This window comes from Varanus komodoensis, unplaced genomic scaffold (genome assembly GCF_004798865.1).
Source record: "Varanus komodoensis strain SLA01 unplaced genomic scaffold, ASM479886v1 scaffold35, whole genome shotgun sequence".
Classification (NCBI taxonomy): domain Eukaryota; kingdom Metazoa; phylum Chordata; class Lepidosauria; order Squamata; family Varanidae; genus Varanus; species Varanus komodoensis.
Window position 1 is genome coordinate 7120252 of NW_025335856.1, and position 11845 is coordinate 7132096.

Here is an 11845-nt window from a genome sequence, read left to right on the forward strand (position 1 = left end):
GGCATAGAGCAGGAGGTGCTAGCAATTTTGAGGCCAGGTGTGCATTCCTGAGTTCCTGTAGAGTTGGACCACGAGCACCTCCCATATGCCTGCCATTGCTTACCAATTTATCCTGATATTTTGACACAAACAAATTAGCATGGAAGATATTGCATAGCATCAGTTGACAATACTGGACTAGAAAATTATCCAGCATCCCAGTGAAAATGCATAACTTTTACTGAACATTATTCTGCATCTGCTCTCCAAGATGGATGGGGATGCTAGAGAATGTGCCATAGAAATTTGCAGTGGGTTCAAATTAAACTGGATTTGTATGAATTGGACCTCCTCTCCTCTCCTCTCTTGGGCTGAGAGTGAGGGATTTGTACAAAACTGAACTTGCAAATGAATACAAATTCTCAAACAAGCAAACAGACAGACAAATCTGATTACATCCATGAATGGACGATGGAATGTAAGATGTCCGACCATCTGAAAAATACTGGCAAAATCGATACAAAATTAAATACTCCCTCATTCAAGGCTTCATTCTCTTGCATGTGCATATGCTTTATGCAGTTTGATTGTCTGCCCAAAGGAAAGAACCATTAACCACCAGTTATTTATTTTCTGTCTCTTTCTACCCTTGATTTTTGTGAACTCTGAGATCAGAATCCATTTCACCACAAGAGTTTTCTTGTGAATTTTCATCCTCCAGTTTTGTGTGGCTCAAGCTTGTCAGTGGGATAAGCAAACACTGATCTTTTCAGTTTGTGGAAATCACTGTACTGTTCCTTGGAATACTTTCGGTTTGTTGGTTTCTTAATGGTGAGCTTTCTTCTAATCCAGACATGCAATGCTAGCTGATCATCATATACCCTGTTATCAATCATGCATCACTCTGCCATTAACACTGTATCCCTTAATTTTGGCTAGGGATGATTTGAACGTATCTCTGCCAGCACCAGTTATGGTAAAGAGAAAGCAGCATCTTCTAAGGTGATTGGACCATCTCTATCCATTGGAGAGCCTCCATTTCAGTGGGCTTTGCTTGCAAAATCGCTCAGGGTGCAGTTCTATCACTTTCTGAGATTTCCGAGTTTCCCACGTCTTCTCATACGTTTTTAGTTCCCCAGCATTTTAACAATTAATGAAGACCTTTTTTTATTTTCTGGGCATTTTAACCATTAATTGGTTTTATCCTTGTTTTTATCATCATCTATTGGATTCAGTGTGTTGCGTGTTGTTGTTGTTCTGGTTTTTTGTTCGTGGTTTTTTGTTCTCTGTAAGCCATCCAGAGACTTTTAGTAATGGGACAGCATAGAAAAACTTTGAATAAATAAAGAAAAAGAAAAAGGATGATGAGTATGGCAAGGGACAGAGGTTTATATTGCTGTGGGGCTCCCTAGTGCTTCAGCACTGATGCTTTTCTGGCTTTTGGATCTTACTAGGTGCAACCTGCTTCTGACCACCTTATTCAGTTTAAGAGACGCTCAAGCCTTATTGGGAGACGATCTGGGCAAAAAGGCCTTAGGGGGATGCCTTCTGCACCACTTAATAGGAGCAATTCAGTGTTTTATTCTGCAACACTTGGAAAGAAATGGAACCCCAAATAGCCAACTGGATTCAGGAACTATTGACCTTCGCGACCCCTGAAACAGGTCTATCACAGCAAGCTGCGAAAGGAATATAAATTCCAATGAATATGGAGATAGTTTCTTAAAGTCTATGCAGAGAAATGTGGTCTGCCACAGAACTACTGTAGGCCAGCACAGAGACATGCTTGAGGTAAGTATTAGAATGAACGCTACTAAAGTCTAAGCAGCGGCTCAGCAGCCAGAGGAGCATCCTGGGAATTCCTTCCCTGAATCTTATTTACATTTCAGCTAACAATACCTCGCGAGCTCAACTATAAATAATTTCTTGGGAAGAGTTGTCTAATTAAACGTGTAGCAGCAAGAAAAGTACTTTAAGCAAGCCTGGTGTCCTAATGAAGGTAATCACTGGATGGGGACAGCTTAGGAAACAGGACTCTGAGTTTTCCCTTGGAGGCAGAGATATGGAAGGCAAAATCTACTTGGGGAACATTTCCAATCAATATTTAATTGTGCAGCATATTAAAGTCATTAGTGTCCTTTGAACAGCCAGAAATGAGATTCTTTGGTGGGGGGGAGGGAAAGGGGTGGGTGAGTCTTGGCTTTAAGTGGGCTTTGATGGGAGCAAGATATGAGTATTCACAGAAGAACAGACCTGCACCTGATCAGAGTGCAAGGCCATATTGATGTTACGTGTGTGTGGACCAAGGAGGTGGGATGGAGGAAACACAGCATGCTCCAGGTTTTGATGGCCCTTGGGCAGGAAACCTTCGGTGGACCTCCTCCCTTCTCTCTGGCAGTGTCTTCTCACCATGACAGTCACCAGTTGCTCTCACTCCTCCTCACCCTCCTCCTCCTCATTACTGCTAGCTTGCTTGATAGGCAGAGAGACAGAGCACAAGGAGGCTGTGGCAGCTACTGTTCCTCCTCCTCATCCTCACCATAGTTGTCTTGGCCAGATTGAGTAAGAGGGGAGAGGAAAAACTACTGGTTGCCCTTGGGACATGCCTACCCTTGATGCCACCTTTAGGTAGGAGGCAGATTTGTATTTGGTACTAAATCCCCAAAATGAGCTAGAAAGGCATTTTGAGTCTGAAATGTTCCACAGTGCCTGCACTAAATTATAGTTGATGAAATAAACAAAGCTTCTGGTATCTGGATTTCATTTAATTTCACATACTACCTTTCTTTACTGCCCAAGCCAAATCCATCGGGGTGGTTTACAGAAAGTTGACGTCTGGACAGAAAGCTTTTATATGGTCTGGTGCTTCAAACCCATCCCTCAGAAAACAATCTTATCATTCTAAGTATGGTCACCTGTGCCAGGTTCCTGTTGGTGGTTCTCAGGAGTCCAGTAAGAGAGACAGTAGATATTGCAAGCATATTTTTTTCAGGTTGCACCCTCATCCTAAATAGATCTGTGCTGTAGTCCTTTCACATACAGACAGAAACTGGGGGATGCTGGGCAATGTAGGAGTTGTTTCTGTTCTAAACGTGTGGATGGTTGAGCCCTTAGACACAGTGCAGATGTTGCCAGAGTGTTCTGGGAGATGTGGACAATGTCTCCCAATGTCTCTACTATTTGAAGGAGGCCCTGACAGCTTGACACTTACCTACCAACATGGACTTACTCAATGCAGAAGAGACTTGGCTCGCTCACACTGATTCTGCCTTCCAGCTATGTCTGCCTGGCACAATATCATCAACACAGAGGGTGCTGCATATCCAAGCTGTATGCATGTAAGCCCTGTGCATGCAGCAGTGTCTTGTGGTTTTCCAGGCATATAATGGGAGCCTTTGCTCCAATGGTGCCTCACAGGTTTGTGGGTATTTTTCAGAAGTTTTGCTGAGCAGAATGTCTACACATATACACTACTTCTTTGTTTTGCTGTGTGGAGAGGGCCTCAAGATCCCACTTGCTTGCCTCACCTCCAATTGCAAAGCAATCTGTGCATGGGATGCTCCAGATATATAAAAGCACATGCAAACCCTGATTATGTAGGGTTACCAGGGTCAAGAAGATGCCTAAGGTGAGTCAGGGTCCCTGGTGGTCCTTGTTCTTGCTTCTTTTGCTCTGGGAGAGAAAGTGGTAGTGTAGATGGCAATTCTTAGGTGAAAGCTAGGAATCTCTGGATGCCATTCAACATGGCTGCCTGGAACCCTCTGAACTCGGAGCATTGTGGGCACTGAACTGAGCCTGGGAGGAGTGGGCTCTGAGGCAACGCTGGAATTCCTTGCTTCTCAATGGAACCTCCCCTCTGCCTTCCAGAACGCCCACCTCACTGCTAGCTGCAAGGTTGCACTTGCAAAGGCATAGCCAATGAGGGAGACATGGCCAGCTGCAAGGGAGGGTGCTCCATGATCAGAGTTCCGGCCACACAATATTCAGCCGCCATAGCACTATACTTTCAATGGGTATAAATCCATACATTACATGAATGCCCCATATCCAAAGGCATGCTGATTATCAGGTGAACATGCAAGGAGCCATCCTGGATCAGACTGAGGTTTTTCTAGTTAGAGACAGGCAAACGAGCAATGCTCAAGGACCCAAGATTCTTTGGACATCACCCTGCAGCTCAGCTCACCTCAGTTTGCAGATCAGTGCTCCTTGGGGGAGCACTGATTGGGGAAATTGCATAAAGTTCACAACAATGGAATGTGAAATTGGGGCAAAAAAATCCCCCCCAAATCTGTGCAAATTTCCAAAATTCCACAGCTCACACCATAGCACAAAGCATGACAATTTTGAACTTGGAGATATTTGTGCATTTTTCCAAATTTGAGATAGTTGGGCTTTTTTGAAGTACACATTTTGGAAATGTAAATTTGCATTCTGGATTTCAAATGGGACATCTCTGAGTGCTTTTCTGTGAACTGTAACAAAATTCTTATACATCTAGTCTGTTCACATGTTGTTCAACCAGCTGCCTACAGGCGAGCTGGTTACCCATGAGTAGGGCATGAGTGAAGTAATACCCTTCCAATCATGCTTCTACCAACTCGTAAACAGAGTTATACCACCTCTGATTCTGCAAGCGATTGATAGCCAGTGTGATTACTAGCCATTAATAGGTGAATTTAGACTGCCTTTTAAAGCCATCCAAACTGGTGGCTGCTGTGGGATCTGAGGAAACAAATTCCACTGCTGATGCATACATGCTTGCAATAAAGGAATGGGTCACATCTATCTCCATACTTTTCTGCCAGTAACTTCCCTGGGGATCTCTGCCTGTGCAGGGAATGTTGGACTAGATCAACCATGTCCAACATATTTGCATCCACATTGAAGAATCAGTGGCAATTAGAGGAGGTTGGGGCAGAATCACAGCAATGGAGAAGTCAAAGATAAATAATAAAGGGAGGATCTCCCTAAGCCAGAAAAATGGGTCCCAAGACTTTGGCCTGGTCTCACTTGCATTTATTGAAGCATTAGCAAACAACATTTCTAGAGCAGAGCTAAAAGCAGTTGACATAACAATGCAGGAAGTTATCCCATTTCCTCTCAAGATGTCTCAGTATTCCTTCTTCTGAAAGAAAGCTAATATTCTACATCTATGTAGATCCTGTGCGCACTAGCAGAGAAGAAAGAAATATGCAGTGCTGCATTTCTATGCAGCCATGTTTCCGATAGGATTGTTTGCTGCCTGAAATGCAGAGAGGGCTGTGGGCATATGTTGCTGCAGTCCCTAGAGGTGTGTGTGGAGGGGGGAAGCAATACGAACACCTGCGATTAATCTAGTCAGCCACTGGATGTCAATGTTGCTTCAGCCAAATATATTTGTTTTTTAAACAGTGCGTGCATCCTATGGATGGGAAGAAAAGCAACATCCTCCATGGTGGGAAAGCATTCATATAGTTTGTTACTAAGATACGATCTGGGAGCACTGTTGGCCTATAGGAAGAGGTGTCGTGCTTCTGGAGATCTGTTGATGAGTTCACCCCATTCTAATTGTGTCCCAAATATTATATAGGATTGCATACTTTCTCTATGCTACACTTTCTTGTCGTAACTAGGGCTGCATGGACTTCATGCTTTGGGAGGAAAGCGGGAATCAATTAATTTAGTGTGCTGATATCGTACTTTGCTTCCATCATCAAACTCAAGAGGGTGTGTGCTGGTTTCTTTTCGGAGGGTCTCCCAAACAATCAGCCTTAACCCTGCTTAACTTCAGCCCAGCAGATGCCCCATGTGCTCTCTCAGATGGGGCTGGGCTCAAACGATTCAACTGCTGCACGGTTGTGGTTGAATGGTTGTGGAGAAGGAGGCAAATCAGCATGTTTGTGGTGAGATGGAGGTGGTAGAGAAATGGTTTGGGTTCAGACAGTGGCACACCTGGGCCTGGACCTCGGGGCTGATGTCTCGGGCCCTGCTGACCACAGGGGAAGGCGCATGTCCACACAGCACCTACCAGGCGATAAGGCAGTGGCAAACATGCCTATTCGTGCTATTTATTTATTTGAGTTGTATGCTGCCCCATTGGCCATAGGGTTAGGGTGAGACTTAGTCTTAGTGTTAGGGTTAGGGTTAGGGTGGTGGCTCACAACATAAGAACAGCATTTTAACAATAATTAACAATACAATTCATACATAATGAGCACAATATAAAATCAATCAATAAGTTAACAATAAACACAAAACAGAGTAAGAGCATAAAATGAAATAATGTGTATTAGAATGGCTTTATAACATAGATAAAAATTATGCATACTAAAAGGTTTATCCAACATTAAAATCAGAATATGGTGGCAGTGACACCATAAACCATTAAAACCATAAAAACCATTAGATCAAAACAAAACAGTTCATCCTCCAAAATAATCACAAAAAGGATAAGTGTTTAGCTGGTGCCTAAAGGGATAAAGGGTTCAGCCAGATCTCCGATGGGAGGGAGTTCCATAATTGGGGCGCAGTTACAGAGAAGGTCCTTCTCCTCACCATCTCTCCATCTTGCTTCTCTGGAGGGAGGAATATGGAGAAGGACCTCTGAGGACAACCTCACTGACCAGGTTGGTGCACATGGAGAGAGGCATTCCCTCAGGTGACCTGGCCCCAAGCCATTTAGGGCTTTGTATATTATTGGAAGCACCTTAAAATTGGGCCTGGATGGCAACTGGCATCCAATGTAGCCTGTGCAGGACTGGAGTGATGTGTTGATGAACACCTGTCCTGCTCAGCAGGTGCATTGCCCAATTTTGAACTAGTTGCAAGGTCCGGACCAAGGGCAGCCCCACATAGGGTGCGTTGCAGTAATCCAGGCACGGGGAGGAGAGGTGACTGCAGTAAGGCTCTGCTCATCCAAGTAGGGACATGGCTGATAAAGCAGCCAAAGCCAGCAGAAAGTGCTCTTGAGTGATAAGCGACAACTCGGGATCCAGGAGCACTCCAAGGCTGCAAGCCTTGTCCTTAAGGGGCAGTGCAACCCCATCCAGGACAGGTTGGAAATCACTCAGTTGGACAGATGGACTCCCCACCAATAGTACCTCCATCTTGTCTGGATTGCGCTTCAGCCTATTGGCCTGCATCCCGTCCCTTACGGAGCTGCTTAGCTTCAGCTCCTGGGCTGCCATGAGCATGCTGAGGCCAGCAAGCTTAATAACTGACTAATCAACCCAGCCCCCTCTTATAGAATGATCACCTGTTGGCCAGCCATCCTAGCATGAACATGGTTACATTCTATTTTATTTATCACTAAATATATACTAACCCTTTCTAGGACAAAACTGTACTTCTCCCCAGGCACATGTGCTTAGCATCAGAACTGTTTTATTCCTGTAGTCATGATGGTGCTATAGATTTGGTGAATTTAAAATGCAAGCCGCATATGCTCAGCATATTTATTTTACTCCAACTTGGCATTTTTTTTCCTGGAGGGGGAGCAGTTGCTGTTTTTGTTTTTGCTCTAATCTGTCAAAAACATAAAAGCAGCCACAAAGCATGAAATGACAGTGGGCAGTATGACGGGAAGAAGGAACGAGAAATGCTAGTTGTGTCTGCCATAGCTGAAATAATGCACACATCCATCTAGGGCTCTGTGGTATGAGACCATAATGTCCATCATCTCATTATCTGGCTGCACCGCTAGGTTCATCCTCCAGAGGAGCACCAAACCATCCAAAGAGGGGGAACGGAGGAAATCTGAGGGGGCTGAGACTGTGGTTGCCGAGGCAGGATGGCTTTCCTATTTTATTCTCACAACCTGTCACATGGATTACTTGGAGAATCCTGAAGTCACCCAGTGAGCTCCGCATGGTTGAATGGGCACTGGAGCTCATGTCTTCTGTGTCCCAGTCCAGCTCTCCTACCCCGTTGGCTCTGATTAACCCAGAAGCCCCTAAATAGATTCAGCTCCATCTACTGAGAAAAAGAAGGTGGTCTTTCAGGTGATATTTCCAGTCTTAGGGAAGCAGAAGTTCTGCACAACTTACACAGAGCTGCAATACCAATTCCACCCAACAGAGGGAAGCATTTGGATTCCCTTCCCTTTTCATTGTCTCTTCTTCATTTCCTGGGACAGATAGACCAAGGACGAGCAGATGATATTGGCTGAACTTGCATCTCCTTTTGGAGGTTGTTCCCTTCAAATTATGACTGATGCAGACTGATGCTGGCTGCCCTAATTTTGTCTCCTCTGTGAATGCTTAGAGGATTTCTGTCCCCTGAGCCATCAATCCAAAGCCTCTCAGCATCACTACAAAGGGAAGAAAATGGATCTGCGGTTTCATCCCCTTGGAATAATGCAGCCTCCCCTTGCCATTTTTACTCATTTCTGCTGTTAATATCTTGAATTTAATGATAAGCCTAACAGAATTTCATTTTATAAGATAAATAAGATGTTATTAGCACTTTACTGGCAAAAATGTGCAAGGACATGCGGCTAATCTAAGGTGAAAAACGCCTTATTGAGCAGAATTTAATTAGCAGATTGTGTTCTATTAGTGACTTCTACATTGAGTTCAGGAAAATGAATACAAATATGAACTTCAGCCTGGGAGAGAGCGAGTGAACAAGAGTGCGTGCATGAGAGAGAGTGCCTCTGATAAGACTAATCACTCTCCGTTTCTCTCCACACCACTTTAATATATGATGAAGAAAAGAAATATCATTCATTTCACCAAAAGGACAAGGATTCTGCACTGCCAGTCAGTTTGACAAAATAAATAAATTTCTTGCTATCAATAATTCCCATGTTGCAACCCGTTTCTTGATCGTTGCAACCCCAGAAGCCAAAATAACTGATGCTGAGTTGCATTTGATTAAGCAGGGAAGATTGCCGTACACTTGGAACAGCAGAAACTTTCCCTGGGAACCTTTGCCTGCCTTCTGAAACTGTCTTTGCCCAAGAACAGCTAAATCAATGGCAGGCAAGAATGTAGCAGCAAGAGTACCTTTCAACTGGCACACCAGAACTGCCCTGGGCTGACCAGGCTCAAAAGTTCTTGCTCTTCCTTACAGGCAGGAGGGACCCTAGTGTTTGGGTTCAGTGTTATGTTCCCCATTTGCTGCTTCAAGCACCAATGCAAACTGGAGTAAAAAGGTCACATTTTGGGTGTGTATTTTAAACATTTGCACCAGCATTCAAGGGTATTTTAAATTTTTTTATTTAGCTTGAAAAAAACAATGTTTGAACTTAGGAATGAGAACAAGATGAACTGAGTTTGGAGGTGAAAGTGAAAGGGTCCTGGCAAACTTGAATAGCAATGATTCCTTCATCTCTACCCTGGGAAGGCTGAATGGAAGAAAGAAGTCCATTTTCTAGTTGCTGGTTTATCTTCTGACTCTTAGCTCCAAGGAAGCAGATAGGAATAGAAAGGGGATCCTGATGAAAACGTTGTGTCTGAGAATTCCTCAGCAATTTTTGAATTAGGCCTCTACATTATCAAAGAATCTCCCACCCCTTTCTACTGACTTCTCTTTGATTCCCCGGTCAATCCCTGCAGCATCTTGTCTTGCTCCTCTTTGGTTTCCTGCCTGTTCCCTCTTGATCTTTCCTCCAGCCTCTTGTTCTCTGGCCATGCTTTTCTTTGTAACCATTTTGTCTCCTGATTAGGCAATTCCTGTGCTCCTGCCTTTCTGCTTAGAGGCAAAGTGCTGCATGGTGCAGTAATTGCAAGGGGAATGGATTAGCTCCAAGACTGTGATAAATCCTGAGCATCCGTATGATTCTTTCCCAAGTGACAGAGGGCAGAGCAATTACCACCAAAACCTTTAATCTCCTTTCTAGGGACTGCCGACTGAGCCGGTTTGAGCCAATGGGCTACACAGACTGTGAGAGCAGTTGCCCAGGCAGACTGGCTACAAGGTTTGCATTTGCCAGGGCCTCAGGACCTGCAGAGATGCACTGACTTAAGTGCTGCCATTTCCACTTTTCAGAGTACCCAAGAAGATCAGACACAGTGTAAGAGACATGTCGGTTTTCCTGGCCTGTTCACAGTTACGGAGCTGGCGCTGTGGCAACTGCTGCTCAGTTTTCTTATGTCATCAAAGGGACAGAAAGAACCTGCTATGTGACTAGTCAAGTCCCCGCTGGACTTTCAAGTATTCCCTTTCCAGGCTGGAAATGGAGGAGGCAATGGATCGGGTGGGGAGCTATAAGCTTTCCTTTGTTTTTCCCATTCCTTCCCAACTTAGTTTTCCAGAGCAAGTGCCCCAACACACCGAGAGTCATTATTCATGCAGATGATCCTTGCAATTCAACATACCTAATTAGTAAAATGATGGAGGAAATTAGTAGTTGCTTCAGGTTTATTAATATTAATTAAACACTCTGAAGTTTTATAAAGAAATGGGTTCACATCCAAGATAGCAAATCCAGGGATATTCTTTGTTCCCAAAACTATGTGGCCAAGCAGTTGGACCCATTTGTTCCTAAAGTGATGCAGGGACAGAAGTGGAAAAAGAAAGCTTGCACATGTTAACATGAGTCAAATACTTAAAATAACGAATGCTTCAGGCCGTAAATGGATGCCTGCAGGGGATAAAGAGAGTTATTCTTTTTGTCCTATCACTGCACAATTATGCTCAGTGTTCCTAGACTTCTGTATTAAAACCCTGAACTTTGTAACCAGAAAAATCAAGTTTTAGCACTAATACAAATTAGGGACTCTCAAACCCTCTTGGGACTTTTTCCCATAAATGACATTTAGACCATCATTAACTCTTAGCTGTGTCAATTGTGAAAGTTGTCACTGAAAAGCAAGAAGTGAAAGATGATTTTATTTGGAATGTGTATTACTCCTAACCAATTTTCTGACTTGATACAGGGGCAGATTAGAAGTTCCAGAAGCCACATGACTGCATCACATGTCTTCCCAGGGGTAAACCAGCAGTGGATATGGTGTTTCTCTGCCCTTCTCCAGTTTTCTGCCCATCACTTACAAGGGTTGGGGGAATGGCAGCAGTGATGTTGTCACATCAGACAACTTTTTTATTAGACACTAATGTTATTTATTAGACATGGCTCACTGTCAGCTACAAACCCCCCTAACTTCTCACTTGGTTCACATAGGCCAGAGAAATGCAAAACATTCATCTAATCACTACTGGTGAAAATTGCCTTAAGCAATCCACCTCCATAAGTGCTTTAAAAAACAAACAAACTGGAAAACTGGATCTGCCACTACTTGCGGTTTGCCAAAGGGCCTTGGAACTAATGTTTGGTAGGACTGAAATGCTATTCTTACATCCTTCACCTCTCCACATGCAGCCTACTGGTTTCCTTGACATGATGGGGTGATCAGTATTTCCAGGTCAGGCTAAGGGCAACAGTCAGCCATTATCTTGACTGCCTGCCCTAGCCAGGTCTTACCTCTGTCTCCAGATACTGAAATCTGCCCAGGGGCCAACATTGTCACTAAGTCAAGATCATTTTGGTCATCCTGGTTGAAGGTATCTGAGCTGATAAATCTCACTTGTCCATGCACATCACTGCTGGATCACAGAGCGATGACTCCCACAGCTGAAAGTGGCTTCCAGCAAAAATGGCTTTGCTTGAAGCAACATAACTGCATGTCCCTTGTCCCCACATCCCCCATGGATAGGTGCCTTAACTCACATGAGCACCTACAGGTCTAGTCCTTGGCATCTCCACATAGAGCTGGGAAAAACTTTATCCTGGAAGCTCGGGCTGCCAGCCTGTAAAGATGATGCTGAGCTGGATGAACCGATGGTTTGACTTGGCATAAGGCAGCTTCCTGAGCTGCTCATGGTTGGAGAAGAATGATAGCCCAGTGCCAGAGCTTTGCATGTAAAGGGGCCCATAGCATCC